Below are 23,212 nucleotides of genomic sequence, written 5' to 3'. Positions count from 1 at the left end.
CAGTTTTTAACCCAGGTCAGAGGGGTTGGGAGTGCAACATGCTCTTGAAGACACAGCAGCTGTCACATTTGGGACCAGTCAGAAAGCCTGGCCCCAGACACCCCACCCCAATAAATATCCTGTGGCTGGGACCTGCCCATCACCCCACCTAGGCTGTGGCCTCCTCAAATGAGGAGCTGGGCCAGCCCCCTGAACCAGAAGACAGAGAGGGGAGCTAATGAACCACCAGCCTTATAAAAACTGTCATGGTCTCTGGTCAGCCATGACAGCTTAAATACAGGGAGAGGGATAAAGCTGGAGCCCAGGAAGATGGGACAGAGGAGGAGCTGAGACCTGACCTTACAGAATGTTTCAAGGGCACTGAATGGGCCACGCTATGGCATCTGTGATGAAAGATGGGCACTGAGGAGGTAACCTCACTCGACTGTTCAGAGGCTGCATGAAGAGGAAGGTCCTTAGCAGTTAGAAGGGGTGAGTGGGGCAGGGAGGAGCTCATGTTTCTTTACACAGCTTCTGCTAAACGCTTCATATGTGCTATGCCAGGTAAGCCTCACTAAGCCTGGGACGTGGGGTGGGCCACCTATTTTCCAGAAGAGCAAGCTGAGTCCCAGAGCCGTTAAACCTCTGTGTCAAAGGCCACAGTCGTGGTGAGTGACAGGGCTGAGGAAGCCTTCAATAAACTTATATGCCTCCATCAGAATTGATATGAATGAAACCCCCCAGATTTCCTTCATTCCTACACTTTTGAATCCCAAACAGGCCATGAACTTGAGAAGACAGAAGCCACCAGCAGTGTGAGGGAGGTGTAGAAATCAAAATATTTCACTGTTCAGTGGTTTGCTGAACACAAGACACTCCACCCCATGTCATGAGACATGAAAGAACAGGGGCTGGGGCCCTTGGTACCTTCACAGGTCGGGTTTTCCACACGTCTCATCTGGTCTCCTTGTCTCTGAGGAGGGCGCTGCCGTCAAGGATGGATTGGCCACAGTTCAGCCCAGGCCAGGGTGGCTGTCACAGCTGGGTGAATTCATGGCGCTCTCGGTGGTTCCCAGACCTGCACGCCTCTCTTAGCAGAGAAAGTGACTAAGGGGAAGAGATTTGCTTTGAGTCCCAACTAAGAATGGGTTAAGACAGACCACTCTTTCTGAGGAAGGGGAAGCCACAGGAACAAACCCCAGCTTTCGGGTTGAGGAGGGATGCGGTTCTGTGGGCCCGTAGGGGAGGACATGCGGAACGCCCCTATGGGCATGGGCAGGGGGCCACAGAAACTTCTCTCAGATGCTCAAATCCAGGGGCTTGCTCGGCTCTTCATGGGTGAGGGGCGTGGTCTCAGGACCCCAATTGGTAAACGGCAATGGAGAAAGATCTAGCTCAGGGGCTGTGTATTTATAAGCTGCGAATTACTGAGTAATTAAATACATAACACATAGTACCGGGGAGTAGACGTGCTAACAGCCTCCCTTATGTTAATTGTATGTGTCACTGAGCACATCAGCATCAACTGCTTCATGTTCGTGATAATAGTCAGTGTGTAGGGTTCTAGAACCTCTAGACTGGCACTGTCAGAACCTCAGAGGCCATCCAGCTTGGTCTCCCATATCTGATATTAGAATTCTCATGGCTACTGTTCATGCCAGGGAGCACTGATATTATCTTGAGTAGTAACGAGCACGCAACAATGGGCAGAATTCATCTGGGGACTGGTGCCCATCCCCCTCCGGGCAGCCTGGGAGACAGGATCCATTCCTGCCTGGTGAACGGTGCATGATCCCACATTTCCCAAATACCTCTTATCAGAATGGAATGCCCAAGGGCACCTGAGTGGCTCAGTCCATTGAGTGTCTGACTTTGGCTCAGTCATGATCTTGCGGTTAGTAAGTTCAAGACCCACATCCGGGTCACTGCTGTCAGCCTGTCAGCACAGAGCTGGCATCGGATCCTCTGCACTTCCCCTGTTTACACTCTACCAAAAATAAATAAATATTAAAAAAAAAAAAACTTAAAAAAAAAAAAAAGAACGGAATGCCCAAACTTGGGTGAGGCACTGGGTCAGAACATACATAAGCTTAGGTCCCTGCTGCCTGTCTCCCTCCATCTCCTTTTCAGGGCAGATGGCACCCACTCCTCCCCAGAACAGTCCTGGCAGGCGAGTGATAAGGTGGGGGCCAGGGAACCTGGGTGAGAGGGGACCCCCCCCCCGACTCCATCCTGGGTGATCTCAGACCTGCCTCATTGGTGCCCCATGTCCGGCCCAGCTATATTTGGCAAGCTCAACTCTGAAACTAGAGTGACTGGGCCACCCCAGTCCCTTCCCCTCACAGGGGCCAGTTTCTCACCTCTTTTAATCAAGTCTTCCATTTCTCCAGGCAACCCACACAAAAGGCCTGGGCCAGGTGGTGGAGATACTCTGGCTCCTACTCAGAGGTTCTATTTTCTGTTCTGCCTTCTTCCAGGCTGGGTAATTATGGATCTGTCCTCAGAGGCATTCTGTTTCTTAGCATTGGCTGTTCAAAAGCCTGTGTACGTGAGGCTGGTCTCACCACTTCTATCTAGTGTTACACTGCAGAGTACTATATCACAGACACGCGGCTGTCTGTGCCCAGTGTGAATACGCTCAAGGGCACATTCTAACATGTGGACCGTGTGTGTGTGTGTATTGGTATATGACCAGAGTGCTCATCGACCAATAGGTATTATCAAGTGCCCACTATGTGCCAGGCCAAGGTGGTCTAGCTTCGAGGGCACACTGTCATGAACTGGAGGGGAAAGATGGCGGCCCCCATGGTTTACATCTTAGTGGCAGCAATAGTAAACTCTGAAGTCAGGGCATTTCAGGTGGCGAGCAATGCTGAAGGAAATAAGCAAATCGATGCTAATGAATGAAAGTCGCAGTGAGCTAGCTATGGGTGGCTGCTTCTGATGAGGTCATCAAGCTAACTTCTTATGGGGGACATGAAGGTGTGGAGGCCAAGAATTCCAGGCAGAGGGAACAGCAGAGGCAGAAGCCCTAGCAAGGAACCAGTGTGGTGTTTGTAGCTGGAGAGCAGTAGCAGGGATGGGGAGGTGGGGCAGTGGATGGTGGGAGCTGAGATCGGAGATGTTAGCAGGGGCCAGGTCCTAAAGGGTTCAAGGAGTCAGACCTCGGACTCTTCAGTCAAATTTCCCAGGTCCAGTTTTCTACTATGCCACCTACTAGTTGTGTGACCTTGAGGCAAGTTATTTAACCTCTCTGGGTCCCTGGATGGTGCTGGTGGGGGTAATGCTAGTACCTCCTTCAGAGAGTTGTGAACCAATGAGTTACCAGAAGTAAAGGGCTTAGAACACCACCTGCCTCATGGTGCGTAGCTGTTCTTTTTATTAAGTGTTTGCTATTATGAGAAGCCTTATCGTTATTACAAAAAAGGAACTAAGGTTTTAAGAGATATACGTTTGTCTGCTGGGACAAGTTCTGCTCTGGAAATTAGGGGAGACCTGAGCCTTAGTCCTTGTTCCATCTTCAAGTCCCTGGGTGTCCAGATCCTCTAAGTGGGTTCCAAAGCAGTCCTGTGGGACCCCAGCTTAAGCAGTTGGCATGGCAGTAACCTCTGAGGGGTGAGGTTTTAATAAGACCAGAAAGGGAGCTAAAATCTCATCAAGAGAGCATCAGAGGTGACCTAAAGCTCAAAGAACACACCTGCCACCTGAAGCAGGGAAGGGAGGCAAAGCAAAGAAATGAGAGGGGCAGGCACAGGGCTGGAGGGGATTGGGAAGCAAGGCCAGCCTCCTAGAAGCCATCTTTATTGGTCCCAGCCTCACCATGCACCGTGGGGATGGCTGGGATGAAGCCCCAAGGTCAGATGCACACTGGGCTTTTCATCTTTCGAATGAAGGAGTTGATTGCGTTGATTAATAAGCTCTTTTAAGCCACTCCTCTCAAGATACCCATGGGAGGCCATACCACTGGGGGGCTAGGAGGGTAAAAGGAGAGGATTCTTTGAGAATAATGAGTCCTGCCTGGGTCTGTGGTTGTCTTGGGATACAAGGTTTGGTTTCCTTTCTGCTAGCTGGAGGTGGAGAAGGAACTAGTGTTTATAGTCCTAGCTAAGGGTCCTGCTCTGTGATCAGACCTCTTAGGTGTGTAGCCAGCCAGCTCTGGGGAGGGCTTTCATCAGAAATGCTCACCCTTCTCCCCAACTGGATGAAAAGAGGCACTGACAAGTTCTGCACATTTACAAACACACATCCACGCCCCTACCATGCATGGGCTTCTGAATATTTCCAGGTAAATCAGATTTTTGTAAATCAAATTTTGTGTTCAATGCACTTTGGCTGCTTGCTGTTTAAAGAAACCCTGTTGCAAGTCCTCTTGTGAAGCAAATATCTCTCCTCCCATAAATATCAATGTTCATATTTAGGCTTTCAAAGTATGGAAGCCCCTGTCTGTTCAAGGTGTGTGTGTGTGTGTGTGTGTGTGTGTGTGTGTGTGTGTGTATGTGCACGTATGTGTGTGTGTGCATTTGCATTCATTCTGGCACATAAAAGGATCCATGAATAAAAATGTTTTTTCTCTCCTAGGCTTTGTTGTGATATGTTGCTGGAAAAAAGACACACTGTTCAAGCAAAGGGCAGACCCTGAGCAACTCAGGTCTCTGTGTGCTTCCCGTCCTTCCTGACTGCTGCTGGAAGTCAGCAGCTGACTGCTGCTCCCCAGAGGTAGACCCCATGGGTCCCACCTCAGGGCGAAGCGCGGAGGCACTTAACAACTTGGGGAAGACAAAAAATGTGTCTACTACCTGGAATAGGGTGGGGAAGGGAGGCAGGTGGGTGAGTGTAGAGGGGCTAACCAGGAATGCTAGAATTCATTCACGGGATTGCATTCTACAATCAATTATTCATCAGGAAACATCCAGGGAACCACTGTTATTTGCTTCCTGCTTGTCTGCAGGACCAGGGTGGTGGCCCTGACAGTTTTGTATTCCCGTGCTCCCATGAGTGGTTCAACTTTCCCTGGTAAATTTGTAGCACCACCCTGGGCTTTACGGCTTGTCTCCCCAGCCCGTGCCTCTGACCTCTGCGTGGGGGAAGAGTCCCCTTTACTCCCCAGCCTTCTGCAGGGTGGTGTGGGGACAGGCCAAGAAGTCTCTGGAAAGAATCTCCATCATTTATTAATGGTCCCTGGCCTCTTCCCTGAAATAATTAGGGTTGGGATATTTTCGTATCATGCAGTTAATTGCCATCTGTACTGTTTAACAAGTGAGGGCACGGGGTAGTAATCTGGAGGCCCACCGAGGATAGGACATGAGTCATGGTGTTGGCTGCCACAGCTTGATGGGAGGGGGACGTGCAGAGGGAGCCGGCGCTGGGATGTGGGAGGTGCCGGACTCACAGTTCACAGGGAAAGTGTTAAGAACCAGGCTTCTCCTCTGGGAGCAGGAGCCCAAACGAGATCCTGGCAGAAAGCTGGGTTCTCACCACAACAGACACCCACAGGATGTCCCAGGAGCTGCCTCAAGAGCATGAAGATTGGGGATCAGAAGCCCTGTGCTCTAGCCCTCGGTTCGCTGGAGGAGAGTCTGAGCTGGGGATTCCAGTGTGTGTGTGATTTGTTGCGGGAGCAGGAGAGGACTGAAGAAGAATCTAGGCCAAGCTGCCACTTCGGGCAAGGTCTTGCCTGAGCCTGATCCCTCAGGGAATTCTGGAACGTGAATGGCCCCTTGGAGTCTGTCCAACCTTAAGACAGGGGGCCAACCTTCATATTCTGACAGCAGTGTCACTATCCAAGGGTTATTACGGAGGGTGGGGGGTGTGACAGAGGGCTTTCACCTCCTGAGTGTCTCCCCAGGAAATGGCTTCTGTCCTGTCAAGTAAGGACAACCCATTGGAGAAGGCACAGCTATGACCTATTGGCAACCAACACTCCAGCAGCTTGGTGAAGGAGATATGGTGGGGCACCAGCAGCCTCTGACACAACCTTCCAGGCTGAGAGACAGCGGACATCTAGTCTCTCTGAGGCCCAGTTCCTTCCCACAAGAGGATTCACAGCCTTCCAGGGCTCTCTTACAAGAGAGCACAGAAGGCTGGTGTGGAGGGCATCTCTTAGCTGTCATGTGCTATATAAATACCCTGCCCCTACTCCTGCACAAACCCCTGCTATTCCATGAGGAACTACCGGGATGTAACTTTGCATGTGGCTGGAGTGCACAGACTAATGTTTGGCTGGATTTATAAGGTGTCTCTCTTTACCCTCTGCCCTGGCCTGGGCACCCTCCATTAGACAAACGTTCTTTTGGGAAGGCATTATCCTTGGGGATAATTTACAGAGAAAAGGGAGAGGGGCTAATTTTCGGTTCTCAGTCATGAATGCCAGTGTGAGGATCCTTCCCAGGCCATCCTAGACTAGAGTCAGGGAGAGTGACAGGGGCCAAGCAGATGGCCACTGACGGGACCGCAGGAGGGGCCTCTTCCCACCCTCATCCATTTAAGGCAGGCTGACTGGTAAGCTAGAAAGGGCTGAGCACTCAGGCTGGTGACAGCTGCTGTCTGTCCCTCAGGGAAGACAGTGAGTGCAAAAGAAGCTCTCCCTCCCCATCCCGCTAAACCCCCTCCTTCACTAAGCCTTGCCCTAGCTCCTAAGAAAAAGGGCTGCCTGGCCAAAGGTGGCTTCCGTGGGACAAACCAGGAAAGGTGATTATTGGGAAATGTGGCGCTTTCTGTTGTGAAGGCTACTGGGGAGACAGGCAACTCTGGGGTCTGGGCAGTCCTGTAGGTGGGGGGAGGGTGGCAGTGTCAAAAGAGCCCTGTGATGAGCCTGGGGCTCAGTATGGTCTGGAGGGCAGCAAATATTAATAGTCCAAGGTCAGGGGGCGCCTGGGTGGCCCAGTCGCTTAATCATCTGACTTCAGCTCAGGCCATGATCTCACAGTCTGTGAGTTTGAGCCCCACATCGGGCTCTGTGCTGACAGCTCAGAGCCTGGAGCCTGCTTCAGATTCTGTGTCTCCCTTTCTCTAACCCTCCCCCGCTCATGCTCTGTCTCTCTCTGTCTCAAAAATAAATAAACATTAAAAAAAATTTTTTTAAATAGTCCAAGGTCAGAAAGGTTGACCACTGTCCATCAGGCCTTCAAAGGAGAGAAGAAAATGATACTCTGGTGTTTCTTTCCACCTCCGGAGATGTCCTTCAGCCTTCAGCAAGACCGTTGTCTCCCCTTTCCCCACGAGACACCTTGGTGCCCCCTCAGGATGTCACCAGCTTGCCCCTTCCTAGGGGAGGAGGGGTTCCACTCCTAGGACACCCTGCCCTACTCCTTTCCTCCTGAACTCCTGGCTGTGCCCCGCCTCCTGGGGAGCAGTGAGGCAGGCTGGCCTGTTCCTCTGTTGGACTGAAAAATCCAGAAAATGGAATGTCATTAGTGGGAATGTGAAATTATTTCTGGGAGGAAACGGAGCGTGTGTGTGTGTGTGTGTGTGTGTGTGTGTGTCTGTTGGGAGGCCAGGTCACACTGTCCCCCATCCCAGGAATACAGACACCTGCTTGAAGCAAGAGAGGTCAAGACTCAGTGAGGACAGGGCTGACTAAGGACAGCTTTGGCTCCACTGCCGTTCGCCCAGCTTGAGGTTGGGCTCTGTGTCCCTGAGGTGGGCAGGAGAGGCGAGCCAGGCAGAGGATGTGCTTCAGGGTCCAGAGACTGGATTTACTCAGGGGAACCACGCCGGGGGTCAGGCCTAGGGGACTAGAGAAGGAAAGTAGTACAAAGTCCACCAAAATGGTCATGGGGCCTGCTTGAAGAGGTGGGGCCTGACAGAAGTGCCCCATTTGAATTGGGAGGGATGAGGAGAGAGAGAGCGCATGGGGAGAGCGACTGTGCCAGCTAAGTGTGGAGGCTGGAGGCAGGGAGGGAGGCCTGGTGGGAAGAAGATCTGCCCCAAATAATAATCATTGGATACTGATGATATTCCTACTAACTGAACACCCACTATGTGCTGGGCACTATTTGTAGAACTTTCCATGTGAACTTCAATCCTCACAATGACCCCATGAGATAGGTACTTCCTCCACTTTAGGGAGGAAGAAACTGAGTCTCAGAGAGGTTAAGGAATTCGCACAGGGTCAGTCAACCAGTGACTGGCAAAACCAGGATTTGAACCCAGATGTCCTGGTTCTGGGACGTCTATCCCTAATCAATAAACCTTTCGGTACAGGCCAGCACGCACTGATTGCTTATTATGCGCCAGACGCCATTCTGAGCCTTTTCTTCATGGAGCCTTCATTGCTGGTCCCATTTTACAGATGAGAAAACTGAGACCCAGAAGATTTCACATAAGATTACTCGAGGTCACTCAGAGAACAGTGGAGTCCATGCTGGCCCCTAGGCAGTCAGAGTCCTTAGTGACCACACCACACCTCCACGTGTGGGTGAAGGCTCTGGACATGGAACTGGGGTGTATGGACTTGCCCGCAGGCACTGAGAGTTTTTGTATGGCTTGATCACCGAGAGGGAGGAGAGATGTCGGCAAGATGTGTTCAGCTGGAGCATGTGCCAAAGTCTACTCATGAATGGGCAGGAGACGCAGCCCAGAGGTGAGCTTATGGACACATGGAGCCCTTTCTAGAAACCCCACTCACCCAGGAGTGGGGCAAGTTTTCTGGCTGGGGCAAAAGGCTTTTTCTCTCCAATTCCACTTCCTGGGAGCCTGTGGAGGCAGGGGGGCAGGGGGGCAGGGGGGCAGGGGGGCAGGGGGGCAGGGGGGCAGGGGGGCAGGGGGCAGAGCCCGCCTCCTCTGTGGCTCCTGTGGCCTAGTTTCCAGGCAGCTGCCAGGTACTGGAGCCTGACAGACAAGTTATAAATATCCTCTAGTGACAGCAAGGCCTCCTCACTGACGCTGATGTGGATTAAGCCGGATGTGCAGCCTCAAGGTCACTGGCATGGCTGTGGCTTCAACTGCTCTTGGAGGGTCTAGGTGGGGGGTGCTAAGGAGGCAAGAGCAGAGGGGCAGGGGCCTGAACCCCAGGGGCAGGCCCAGCTCAGACTTTCCTGCCGTGTGGTCCAAGTGCTTCACTCCTGCTCTTACCTGCTCAGATCCTTTCTATGCTCCCCCTACCCAGCCTCTTCTGCCCTCCTCAGCAGCCTGCCCCCAGCAGATTTTCTTAGCCAGTCTGGGCCCCAATGCCCTTAGGACACAAGGCCTTGGTGGGGGAATGGGATGTCAGGTGAGGAAATGGGTTGTGAGGGAGGAATGGGTTGTCATGTGGGGGGATGGGATGTCAAGTGAAGGAAGGGGTGGGTTTTCAGGGAGGGGATGGGTTTCTGGATGGGGGGATGGGTTTCCAGGTGTGGGGATGAGTTGTCAGGTGGGAGATGAATTGTCAGGTGGGGGATGAGTTGCCAGGTGGGGAATGGGTTGCCATGTGGGGGGATGGGTTGCCAGGTGGGGGGATGGGTTGCCAGGTGGGGGATGGTGGAGGATGGGTTGCCAGGTGGGGGATGGGTTGCCAGGTGGGGAATGGGTTGCCATGTGGGGGGATGGGTTGCCAGGTGGGGGATGGTGGAGGATGGGTTGCCAGGTGAGGATGGGTTGCCAGGTGGGGGATGGGTTGCCATGTGGGGGGATGGGTTGCCAGGTGGGGGATGGTGGAGGATGGGTTGCCAGGTGGGGGATGGGTTGCCAGGTGGGGAATGGGTTGCCATGTGGGGGGATGGGTTGCCAGGTGGGGGATGGTGGAGGATGGGTTGCCAGGTGAGGATGGGTTGCCAGGTGGGGGATGGGTTGCCAGGTGGGGGGATGGGTTGCCAGATGGGGGATGGGTTGCCAGGTGGGGGATGAGTTGCCAGGTGGGGGATGGATTGCCAGGTGGGAGGAAGGGTTGCCAGGTGGAGGATGGGTTGCCAGTTGGGGGATGGATTGCCAGGTGGGGGATGGGTTGCCAGGTGGAGGATGGGTTGCCAGGTGGGGGATGGGTTGCCAGGTGGGGGATGGGTTGCCAGGTGGGGGATGGGTTGCCAGGTGGAGGATGGGTTGCCAGGTGGGGGATGGGTTGCCAGGTGGGGGATGGGTTGCCATGTGGGGGGATGGGTTGCCAGGTGGGGGATGGTGGAGGATGGGTTGCCAGGTGAGGATGGGTTGCCAGGTGGGGGATGGGTTGCCAGGTGGGGGATGGGTTGCCAGGTGGGGGATGGGTTGCCAGGTGGAGGATGGGTTGCCAGGTGGGGGATGGGTTGCCAGGTGGGGGATGGGTTGCCAGGTGGGGGGATGGGTTGCCAGGTGGGGGATGGTGGAGGATGGGTTGCCAGGTGAGGATGGGTTGCCAGGTGGGGGATGGGTTGCCAGGTGGGGGGATGGGTTGCCAGATGGGGGATGGGTTGCCAGGTGGGGGATGAGTTGCCAGGTGGGGGATGGATTGCCAGGTGGGAGGAAGGGTTGCCAGGTGGAGGATGGGTTGCCAGTTGGGGGATGGATTGCCAGGTGGGGGATGGGTTGCCAGGTGGAGGATGGGTTGCCAGGTGGGGGATGGGTTGCCAGGTGGGGGATGGGTTGCCAGGTGGGGGATGGGTTGCCAGGTGGAGGATGGGTTGCCAGGTGGGGGATGGGTTGCCAGGTGGGGGATGGGTTGCCAGGTGGGGAATGGGTTGCCATGTGGGGGGATGGGTTGCCAGGTGGGGGATGGTGGAGGATGGGTTGCCAGGTGAGGATGGGTTGCCAGGTGGGGGATGGGTTGCCAGGTGGGGGATGGTGGAGGATGGGTTGCCAGGTGAGGATGGGTTGCCAGGTGGGGGATGGGTTGCCAGGTGGGGGATGGGTTGCCAGGTGGGGGGATGGGTTGCCAGATGGGGGATGGGTTGCCAGGTGGGGGATGAGTTGCCAGGTGGGGGATGGATTGCCAGGTGGGAGGAAGGGTTGCCAGGTGGAGGATGGGTTGCCAGTTGGGGGATGGATTGCCAGGTGGGGGATGGGTTGCCAGGTGGAGGATGGGTTGCCAGGTGGGGGATGGGTTGCCAGGTGGGGGATGGGTTGCCAGGTGGGGGATGGGTTGCCAGGTGGAGGATGGGTTGCCAGGTGGGGGATGGGTTGCCAGGTGGGGGATGGGTTGCCAGGTGGGGAATGGGTTGCCATGTGGGGGGATGGGTTGCCAGGTGGGGGATGGTGGAGGATGGGTTGCCAGGTGAGGATGGGTTGCCAGGTGGGGGATGGGTTGCCAGGTGGGGGATGGGTTGCCAGGTGGGGGATGGTGGAGGATGGGTTGCCAGGTGAGGATGGGTTGCCAGGTGGGGGATGGGTTGCCAGGTGGGGGATGGGTTGCCAGGTGGGGGGATGGGTTGCCAGATGGGGGATGGGTTGCCAGGTGGGGGATGAGTTGCCAGGTGGGGGATGGATTGCCAGGTGGGAGGAAGGGTTGCCAGGTGGAGGATGGGTTGCCAGTTGGGGGATGGATTGCCAGGTGGGGGATGGGTTGCCAGGTGGAGGATGGGTTGCCAGGTGGGGGATGGGTTGCCAGGTGGGGGATGGGTTGCCAGGTGGAGGATGGGTTGCCAGGTGGGGGATGGGTTGCCAGGTGGGGGATGGGTTGCCAGGTGGGGGATGGGTTGCCAGGTGGGGGATGGGTTGTCAGGTGGGGGGATGAGTTGTCAGGTGGGGGATGCATTGTTAGGTGGGGGATGCATTGTTAGGTGGGGGATGCATTGTTAGGTGGGGCAGAATGGATGTCAAATGTGGGGTTTCTTTCTTTCTTTCTTTCTTTCCTTCCTCCCTCCCTCCCTTTCCTTGTTTCTTTCTCTTTCTTTCTTTCTTCTTTCTTTCTTTCCTTCTTTCTTTCCCCCAAGGTGTTTCTGTCCTCTACATGGATTGACACATAGGACACATAGGACACAGTTGGAGCAGGTGGATGCTGAGCTGAATTGAGGAGGGCTGGACTCAAGCCTTATTCACAGGCCAATGTGGACGCTGAGCCCGGCATCTGTGACAGGACATGACAGTGGGAGAGAGCCATACACTGTAGGTGTGGTCAGGGTCAGAGGCTCTCTGGGTGGCCAGGGAGGAACTGCCAATTGGTCCAGATGCTAAAGAGATGGTAGAAATCCCAGTAGACCCCCTCAAAGACAACCTTGCGCTGCCCTTGCTCTGAGACCAAGGGCTCTTCCCTCCTCCAGAGTTGAGGAAAATGGGAAGGCAAATCCAGGCACAGTCACTGTGAGCCCGGGGGGCCGAGCTGGGTCAGGCTGCCGAGACAATTCTAGCTCATCCAGGAGAGGATTGAATGATGGATGAGCAGGCCCTTTCAAGAAGGTTGGCTGGAAAAATGCACGGACTGTCAAGAGCATCTCCTGGAGAACTTGTCCAGACTGCTTCAGCCCTGCAAGTCTCATCTCTGCCCCCTCTCTGCCTCCAGGAAGCCCAGATGCAAGTCAATCTGGAAGGAGGAGGCGCTGCAGTGGGGGGCTCAGAGGGAGGGCCCAGGCCCCGGGGCCTGACATGCCTACCCACTGAGGGAGGGGAGGCAGAGGTTGCCAGCAGGGCCACGTTCTCACCAGACCCACACACTCCCCCTACAGAATTAAAAATAAGAGACTGTTGGAGGCCAAAATGACTCTGAGCAGTGAGCTGGGCATGAGCCGTGTTATTCCTGGCGCTTGGCTGCTGACATACCAGATTGGTCAGAAGGCTTTGCCACATATCCCTCCCTCTACACCTGGACACACGGACTCCCCACCCACTCTGGTCCCCATCTCAAGTCGTCCAGTTCTCGGGGATTTTGCTCACCCTCCCTCGGTGTACCTTCCCCATCTATAAAGTAGGAGTAACAGTAGTACCCATGCATGAGGTTGTCATGAGGGTTAAACCTCAGGGTTAAAGGTTAAGTGTTTAGAGCAGTGCCAGCAGGCAAGCATCTGGTAAATGTGAGCCGCTGTCCCTGCTACTGTTGTTAATTGGACCCTATTAATCAGATGATTGCCCCAACTCTCTGGTATCCACCACCAGTGAAGCTATGCTGTAGAAACATTTTCTGGATTTCTTTCCCAGGACACCAAAACTCACACTGGAGATGACCGGCAAAGGCTCAGCGTTCTTACCCTGCACTGAGCGGCCATCACTGGGCATGTTCCGCCAGATACAAATGGCCTGCCAGAAGTTGGTGGTGGGCAACCTTGCAGTGGGTAGAAATCAAAGATACTACTTGCTGAGTATCGCTGCCTGTTGAGTGACAGGCACAACCCCCTTCAGCGCTAAAAGGAGTTCTCACCCCAATGTTACAGATGAAGAACCAAGGCTCAGGGACGTTAAGGAAGGTGCCTACGGTCATAGAGCTAGTTGGTGGAGGAGCTGGGATTTGAACCTAGTCTGTCTAGTTGAGAGCCACGGGTGCACTGCCAGATGGAGCAGGGTGCCTCCTGGGCCCCTCCTTGTGAGCCCTGTCAACTCCCGCTCTGCCCTCTCCCTGCCACACCCCACCCCTGCAGCCTCCTTCCAGCACCTTCTGACCTAGGCAAAGTGGCTGAGGATTGAATGTGGAAGCACAGGGCTTCTTTCCACCCTTCTGGTTTGACTTGATGGCTGCTGGATGGGTTTTTCCTTCCTTTCTTGCTTTCAGTTTAAGCTGGTAGCTGTCATGCTGCTTGGATATCACTCACTGGCATTTAAATCCCAAGTCTTTTTATACATGGAAAGGAAAGGACTGACCTCGATTTGTGCCGAGGAGAGATGGCCACTGAGCTGCAGGCCTTCCTGGCAGCATGAGGGGCACCGTCTCTGTAGGGCCCGCTCCTGGGTTGCCTTTGAGAGGAGCTGCTCCCTTTGCTGGTGTAGGAGACTCAGAGCTGCTCTGGAATGATCTGAAGGCGGGGGCATGCTGTTACCCCATTTGTGCTCAGCCTTCGGCCTCCAGTCCCACTATTCCAGACACCTTTGTCTCAGGGGCGGCAAACCGGGGGCCCACCACCAAATGCTTCCTTTGGCCCACACAATGTTTCACAATTTTGAACTTGAATGCTTGTGCCCCCTTATTCTTTCTGGCCCCCATGGCTTCCTGTTGTCTTACTACTATTAACATTTGCTTGCTAGCTACTTGGTGAACGCATCTCCATACCTTCTGTGAATGCCTGTGGCCCTGGGAAACATAGAACCTCTTCATCCCTGAGAATTATACCTGTGGGAGCTACCTGTTCTCAGCCACCCTCCAATAATGCTGGTTGGCTAGGGTTCTGGGGGTATAGGGGCGGGCTGCATCATTTTGGAGCCTGGGGCACTGCCTTGGAGTAGTGTAGGGCAGCCGAAGGGACAGGTGGCTTGGGTAGGGAAGGGTCGGACATTCTTGGGCATCTTCACCGTTTTTCTGGGGTGAGTCTCCATGGGATCACTTCCAGCCACCATTGTTTTAAGTACCCACCACAGGCCCGGGATTGTACTAGGTGCTTCAAAGATATCATCTAAGTTGGTTCTCTGAGGCGAGGGTATTAAGCACATCACAGATGGGAACACTGAGGCTCAGAGGGGAGGAGTCACTTGCCGAAGACCTGACCATGGACAAAAGGCCAAGTCCAGACAGAGCTCATGTATCTGTGTGGCATTACGGTGGCACATTATCTTTGCATGGCAGCTTCTCTTTTATCAATTCATCACACTGGCTTCATGGAACGTCTCCTTCTTGCCAGGATCCAGGCCAGATGGATATAGTCCAAGCCCCTGACGGGCTCCTGGGCTGATGTGAAGAGGTAAGATGAGCGAGCAAGAACCTTCTAAGTCATAGAGGTGGTGCCACAATATTCCCCACCCCCACCACTAAGAAAACAACCAGCAACATTTCCTGAGGGCCCACAGTGCACCCACTTGTCCTGGAGCTTCACAGGTATCGACTCTCTTAGCAGCCTGAGTAAGTGAGCACTGTCACTATGGCCTTTTTAGACAGGAGGTAACTGGATCACGGAGACAGTAAGTCATTTGTCTGAAGCCACACAGCTAACAAGTACAGGGCCAAGGCTTCTTGACCATGGCATTACCCAACAGAGGCCCCAAATGCTACAGGAGCACAAAAGACGTAGCCACCATGCAGAGACCCGCACCAGCTGCTTGCAACACCTTGAGACCAGGTGACAGACCTGGGGCAGGGAAGTGACCTACCTGCCCAAGATCTTCAGCTAGTGAATAGTGGAGTTGGGGTTCCAGCCCAGACATTAAGTCTCTGAGACTTCATCCGTGCCTTTGCCTGCCGTGGCCGGGAAGGACCCGTGAGCCGACAAAGAGGAGGTGACGCGAATGCTACAGAAAGGGAACATCCTTAGATGTCCAATGCCCTGAGGTGGAAGGGCTTCCATAATCCAGTTTACGAAGTGCCGGGCCTGCTGACCTGGGCCTGTCGGAGGGGGCTTTGCTGGCAGCCTCTATCCCCTGTTTGAAATGTGCAGCCTGCCTCTGACTGACGCCCGCTCAGCCTCTCAATCCCCGAGAGTGATTCCGTCTCATGGATGAGAGCCTCCGACATCTGTACCTGTCGGGCGACAAATCCAGACGCACACTCCCTGTCTGGTTAGAGATGCATCAGGCCTGATTAGGCCTGTGAACCTGCTGGCTCCTCGCGAATCCCTTTAGTTGAAAGCCTCAAAGATAAATGGAAATTGGGAGCAATTCACGCCGGGAAGTTGCCTGGTGACGGGCAGTGAAGGGCGTAGAGTAGGGCCATGAGGGAGTGGGCAGAAGGCCCTCCCGCCATGTGACGCTGGGGTGCAAGAAAGGGCCGACCAGCAGGTGCAAGGCACCTCAGTAGGGGCCCCGCCGGCTGCTGTTGCAGAGTCCCCTCGGTGGCCTCTCGCTTAGGTGCCATAATTGCTGTCGTGGGTTCTCCCTGCTCCAAACCCGTGCAAGGCTCGGCGTCTCCCTACCTGCCTGGACACTCTCTCCTCTTCCCTCTGCCCTGCCCCACTTCCGCAGTCTCCCTTCTAGCCCTCTTCACTGTCCACCCTGCCCAACTCTCTGAGCCGCTTCTCTGCCACCTACTTTCCCTCCAACTGTCTCAGCCCCTCTCTCTCAGGAGCCCCACCTGCCCACCTCTCATCTACTCCTGCCATGGGGAGTGTGGAGCACAGCAGGTGCAGCGGCATCCACTGCCCCCCGGCAGGCTCCGTCCACAGTGCTCGGACATGGCAGACCTCCCCTGTTCAGGGGATAGGCTGATGCGGGACCGGCAGAGGACAGGATGAGGCAAGGAAGGGAGGGCAGCCATGGAGATGGGGAGACTCGGCTCAAGGACCTCTGAGATCCAGGAAACACAGCCCCTACCTTGCAAGACGGGGAGCAGGGATTCCAGCACAGAGGCGGGAGACGAGGGCAGGGGTGGCCTTTGAGGATGCACCTTTTGCTCCGGGCTCAGGATGTGTCTGCCTCCCTCTTTCCCCTTCCATCTCTCTGTTCTCTGCTCTCTCTGTCTCTGGGTGTCTCTAACTCGGCCCCTTGGTCTCTTTGTATCTCCAGCTCTGTGCAGTGTAAAGGGTGAGTTGGAATAACTTCTCAGCATTAACCACCGCTTCTGTGCAGGGGAACGTTATCTTAATTGAGTCTCAGCTTGTCTACAGCCACTCAGCTGCCATAAATAATGGATGTCCAAACAGACTGTAAACCAGAAGGACTGAACAATGCTGCACGTTGCAATTGGCACCAGCTTCAGCTTCTGCAAGGAACCCAGGCTCCCTCTTCCAAGCCTTCCACAGCCAGACATCCAGAGGCTCCAGTGAGGAGCCCTGTTACGCTGTGGACCAAAGCGAAGCTGTAGGGAAGGGATTGGGAACCTGCCCGCCCTCTGATCATTTTAGTGCGAGGGCAGCAGGTACCACACAGAGAGGTGTCCATGGTGCAGGTCTTCTGGGCAAACCATCCTGCCCACGATGTCACTAAGACACTGAAACTGACCCATACCCTCCTATGTGCACTAGCAGATGGTCTCTTGGTCTGTGGCTTTAATCCTGGGGTATGAATCCTGTGGCCGTCTGCTCACCAGGTCCCTGATGACTGCACTGTTCTCTGTGTATAGAGCAGGTTGCTATTCAGAGAATCTGAAGCTTTTTAGCACACCCATGCTGTTTGTAGAACCTCCCTGTTTGTAGAGCCTCCCAATGATTGCAAAATGAGGGCTGGTTGCAGACACGGATGCTGTTGGCTACTTCTGCCCCGGAATTCATAGCGCCTTTACTCACACATAGAGGACTCTCTTACCCCCAAATCCCAGTTTCCACACGCATCCCCCCTCCTTCTGCCTGCTCTGCTGACCCAGGGTCTTCAACTCTGCCCTGTGGACCACCCATGTCAAAGATACCCTCACCCACTATGCCCCATGCTGTCGCTGTGCTCAGAAATAGTCTCTTATAATAGGACCTAAAAATTAGTTTCCGACCTTGAGGTTTCTGGGGTGGGGGTTGAGAGTGTTCTGGAAGGGCCCCCCGGGCTTCTCAACAGTGCCTGGTAGGTGAGGTTCTCAATGCCTGGGGGCTTGCTTTTAAAACTCTGCGCAAACACAGGCTATTAATAAATCTCAGTGTCCGCTTTATTCTAACACATTCTTGTTGGTTTTGTTTTGGATGCCTGTGGGGTGGATGATGGGAAGCAAGCTGTGGTTGTTTAGTGGTTTTTAACTTTAATGGCTTTGGTAATGTAGCTAAAGCCTGTTCAGCTTCCGTTGTTACTGGTACCCAAATGCTTCAAGCAAATCATCACCAGCCTTCTGGTTATCTCTTTCACAGGCCAGGCTGGAAGTGCATGGGTCGTTGGGAAATTTGGGGTCCTCAGAGGAGAAGGGGATGGTCCCTCAGTGACCAGAGTGGAAAGCGATTGCTTTTGTCCAGTGCTGGGCCTCCCGATAAGGTGGCCTTGCCTCACTTTCCCCTCGGTGTCCACAGATTAATTTTATCATAGACGGGTTTTGAGATTGGCTGTTTAGTGGTGCATGATACCACTAATAATGCTTAGCATTCATATAACACCACACAGGTACCACAGCAAGCGTTTCACAAACATGACTGCACTAGATGGTTGTGAAATAGACGAAGAAAATGAACTTCAGAGGCATGGGAGCCTTTTCCAAAGGGTAGACTTCAACTCAGCTGACTCCACATTCAAGTTGCCCCCTCTGTACCGGGGTGGGCTCTCAACCACAGGACAAAGTTCAAAGAGAACTTCAGCTCCTGCGGGAGTTGCCGTGAACGCCCTGAAGTTGCTTGCAAATCCCCCGACCACGGGGGTCTAGTATAGGATGTGGTGGGGAGGATGTTCAGCCATCTTGAAATACTGGGGAGTCTGGAATATTCTTTCACTTGGGGTTTTTTCACTCTGTTTATTTGACAGAGGCCTCCCCACTCCTGGCATCTCCAGCCTCAAAACCTGGATCTTCCTCTCTGAGAGAGGATCACATCTTTTTCAGTCCTTCCAATTTCTTTCCCAGCACCATATTCCAAGAATAGGGGTGCAGGCTAAGGCCAGCTACACCCCGTCCCTCCCCCACTCCCACCACCTCTGCTCCTCCGCCCAGCACCCCTCCTCCCACCACTGCCCCCCGGTTCGGAAAGCTCCAGCAGCCTGGCCCTCTCCCCTTCATAGCAGAGCATGTCACCAAAATTGGCTGTTGTAATGGCAAACTAAGCGATGCCCTAATACCCAGATCAATCTTCCTGTGAAATAACTCATTATTCAGACTCCAATTGCAGGGGATGGAATTAAAACAAGAACAGTTAAGAGAGAAACTGTTGCACCAGGTAGCATTCAGGGCATCCTGGATGAGGTGCAGGGGAGGGAGACTGAGAGGGAAGGGCTGGGCTCTGGGGGGAGGGGGTGTCAGGTCAAGACATCTCTTCTTTTTTTTTTAATTTTTTTTACATTTTATTTTTGAGAGAGAGAGAGAGACAGAGCATAAGTGGGGGAGGGGCAGAGAGAGGGAGACACAGAATTCGAAGCAGGCTCCAGGCTCCAAGCTGTCAGCACACAGCCCGATGCGGGGCTTGAATCCACAAACCATGAGATCAAGACCTGAGCTGAAGTCAGTTGCTTAACTGACTGAGCCACCCAGGCGCTCCTCACGGCATCTCTTCTTAACTTGAGATAACAGGAAGCTGGATGGTGGAATAAAAAAAAAAAAAATGTGCAGAGCAGGCAACAAGCTATAGGAACACAACAGGAGTCACTTTTGTGACTGCACTGTTGGCCACGTGTTGGCCAGAACACAGGGCTCTGAGTAGACAACGAACCACAGAGACAAGGACCAGGGCCATGACTCCCAAGCAAGAGGCTTAATCTCAGAAAATGGCCTCAGACCTCTAAAGATCTCTCCATAGAGAACAAGGAACATGGTCTCTACACACACAGGTGTCAGTGGAGGGAGAGAATGCATGCCAAGAGGTCACAGGTATATTGGCAGTGGAGACAGGACCCCCTCTGGGGACCCCTCAGTACAAAGGGACTGCCCCATCCCCACTGCCATCTATGCTTATGTTAGTGGGTCAGGGGCCAGCAGATCACCAGGGGCTCCAGGAAAGAAGAAGGGTGTTTTCTCCCTCCTCATTCATTCACCCACCAAACATTCCATGGTCTCCTGCTATGTTTCCACCAGTCAGGCTGAGGATGCTGTAGCGAAATGACCATCTTGCTGAGAGTTGAGAAACCCAGGTTCTAACCCTAGCTCCGGGACAGACTGGCAGTGCAACACTAAGACAGCCTCCTCAGGTTCTCTGGGCCTTGGGTCTCCTCATCTGAAGGGTGAACAAGCTGGAAGACGGGGTGGGGGTGGGGGGGGCGGGCAGCAAGGTCCCATCCAGCCCTGATGCCGGAGTGTCCATCCTCAGGGCTGAGCACCGGAGGCCTCCTCGCAGGGCTGAGGCTGGCTGAACTGGAGGCTGAGCTGGAAGCAGAGCACAGTGTGCGCTGGGCACAGGTGGCAGGGGAAGGTGCATGCTAGTCCGAAGGCTGGAGTGGGCAGGGCAAGTGTTTGAAAGGAAGACAGAGCAAGAGTGTGAAATAGAGAGGAAGATGGTGGAAAAACAAAAGAGAGGCTGACAGAGGGAGAGAGGGTGGAAGGAGGGAGAGGAGAGACGGGGACAGATGGGGAGAGGGTGGTCATCTGAAGAATGAGGACAAAATCCCCTCCTACCCAGCTGCATTCAACAAGTTCTTGTTGGAGTACCTACCATGTGCCACGCATCATTATAAGGACTCAAGAACAAAGGCTGATAAGCCCAGCTCACTCCCCTCAAGGAACTACATGATAATGTGGAAAAGGAGCAAAATAATGCAATGTCAGCATTAGCATTTTGATTTTTTTTTAATGCTTATTTTTTTTTTTTTTTTTGAGGGAGAGAGGGAGACACAGAATCTGAAGCAGGCCCCAGGCTCCGAGCTGTCAGCACAGAGCCCGACGCGGGGCTCGAACTCACGAACCACGGGATCAGAGATCATAACCTGAGCCGAAGTCAGTCGCCTAACTGACTAAGCCACCCAGGCACCTCAATGTGGACATTTCCTATGGGGATCTTAATCCGGAATCCATGGGAAAACAATAGCAATAGCTAACACTCTAGTTTCTTACTAGCTTCATCTTTGCAGTAACCTTATGAGGTAGGCACAAATTATCATCTCTTGGGGCACCTGGGTGGCTCAGTCGGTTAAGCGTCCAACTTCAGCTCAGGTCACGATCTCACGGTCCGTGAGTTCGAGCCCCATGTTGGGCTCTGGGCTGATGGCTCAGAGCCTGGAGCTTGCTTCCGATTCTGTGTCTCCCTCTCTCTCTCTGCCCCTCCCCTGTTCATGCTCTGTCTCTCTCTGTCTCAAAAATAAGTAAAACGTTAAAAAAATTAAAAAAAATTATCATCTCTTGTAGAGGTGGGAGGATCTGAGGCATGGGGAGGTTGAGCAGTTTTGCTGAGGTCACAGTCAGTAAGTGGTGGAGCCTGGATTCGAACCAGGCAGCCTGGTCTCAGTGCCTGTGCTTAATCATCACCCTGTATGGACAGACTGGGGGAGCTGGGGATAGAAAAATGGAAAAACTGCCCTCCTCCAGCCTCAGGCAGGGTAGAAGCAGTTCACCTCCTCGCGAGCAGCGTCACCCCGAAGAGGATTGATTCTTCCCCCTGCATCTGCTTTGTATGATCATAAGGAACAGTCTGGTGCTTCTTAAAGTAACACATCTCCCAGCAGAAGAAAGGAGCAGAGCCCTACCCAGGCAAGCTCTGACTCTACAGTCAGGACCAGTGCATTGCAAAGTTGGAAAGCATGTCAGGTTTTCTCTGAGGCTTTCTAAGCCCTCTTAAGTGGTAGTGGAGGGGTGGGTTGGATTTCTGACAGCAGACTAATGATTAATTCTGTCTGAAATTCAGTCTTGTATTCCATACAGTGAGTGGTTGAATGATATCCATGCACCCTTAATTCTGTGTCCCAGGCCCCCTTTCCCTGAACTGGATCTCTCCTGTCCCTCATTCCTATCACGTGTCACATCCATAAATGTTGTATCTGAAACTGGCTCAGGCACTGGCCTTGGCAGGTAAGCAGTTCCTGTCAGTCAGATGAAGAAACAGGTGAAGAAATGCCGTGTCTTCCTTACTTAGGAATCAATTTGAGTACCTGTACGTACTAAAAGATATAACATAAAGTAGCTAAAACAAGATGGAAGCTTATCGCTTTTGCAAAAAGAAATCCAGAGACTAGCCAACCACACAAACAGGGTGAATCTTCAGAGTCAGGGACCTGAGCTCCTTCTGTCTACGTCTCCCCTATAGCCTGCATGTGGCTTCCACCTCATGGTCTTAAAATGCCTGCCAGAGATCCAGCCTTTGCAGCCATGTTTCAACTAGCAAGTAAGAGAAAAGAGATTAAGGAAATTGTGCTTTCTCCTTTTTACGAAGGCTTCACATAAGTCCTATATAACACTTGCACTTAGATCTCATTGGCCAGAACCTGGCCAAATGGACCCACCTAGCTGCAAGGGATTCTAGGTAATATAGCGTTAATGTGTTAGCTGGATTTCAAGCCTGGTGTTCAGCAAAGGGTCTTGTTGCTGCAAAAGCGGGGGAGAATGGGTATTGGACACAGACACTTAGTAGGCTTCGCCATTTTCTCTTGACTTTAAATATGCTGATAGCCCGGACAATGGACATTATCAGCTAGGAGATCTATCACCAAAGGTAAGGCCTTGACATGACATTCAAGGACAGGAGTCCAAGGGTCTAGATTTGTCTAGACTGGAGGCAGTGGAAGAGGTGGTTAATGGCATGAGGCAGAAGTTCCAAGGGTGCAACATGACAGTTATACCACCTGCTCAGGTCCCTCTAATTTCTGATGTCCACCTGGGGTGTGGGCCTGAGGCACACAGTGGGGGGGGGGGGGGGCAAGCCTTCCCAGCTGTGGAGTTTGGAAGCAAGGGGAAAGGAAGCCAGGCAGCTCATTATACCAGGCATGTGGCCTGGGCGAAAGGGACAGGGAGCAAATGGAAAACGTCAGGTGTTTGGACCAACGACAGCAAAGTCTGGACTCCTGGTCAGGAGCTGAAGCTGACTCACAGCCCCAGGGTGGGTCCCCACAGAAGACCGAGGTGGGCTTCTCCTGGGGAATGGAAAGGTGGTGGGGGGGGGGTCCTAGAAGCTGGCTAACAGCAAGCCCCCTCTGCAATGAAAACGGTATTCTAAACAGAATAAAGCTTGGGAGGCAAAACAAAGCTATTCTGCTGAATAAATGTTCTGCATTAAAGCAGCCAGACTAGCGATGAATTAAACATCAGGTCTGAATGAAGGGAATATGCCGTGATTTATAATTGCTTCAGGCAGGAGGCAGCCTGGGAGAGAGGCTGAGGCCCCATCGGGGACTGGGTTCCCCCACAGAGCTGTGGAAGTACTGAGAGGAGATACAGGCTGCCTTCAGGATAGGGAGACTGGGATGGAGTCTTCTAGAAAAGGGGGCAGCCTGGAGAGAGGAAATGCTTCCAGGAGACCCAGCTGCTAGTTTTAGCTTCGTGTGACCTTGGCTAAGTCACTCGGCATGTCTGTCCTCTTTTTCCCATCTGTCTGATGGGGATAATAACACCTGCCTCATCTCGCTTGGTTCCTGGAGGATAAAGGGAGATGATGGATGATAAAGGGTTTTGCAAATGTAACATGCTGCCGTTACTTCCCCGTCTCCGCAATGCTGAGCTCTCTCGGCTTCTCTAAGGTGATCTGTCTTTGGGGAGACAGAAGGCGGGGAGGGGGAAGAATAAAACAAGATGTATTGGCAAGAGCTT

Source organism: Puma concolor, chromosome B2 (genome assembly GCF_028749965.1).
Source record: "Puma concolor isolate L17-30 chromosome B2, mPumCon1.1.hap2, whole genome shotgun sequence".
Taxonomy (NCBI): Eukaryota; Metazoa; Chordata; class Mammalia; order Carnivora; family Felidae; genus Puma; species Puma concolor.
This window is presented reverse-complemented; position numbering follows the sequence as displayed.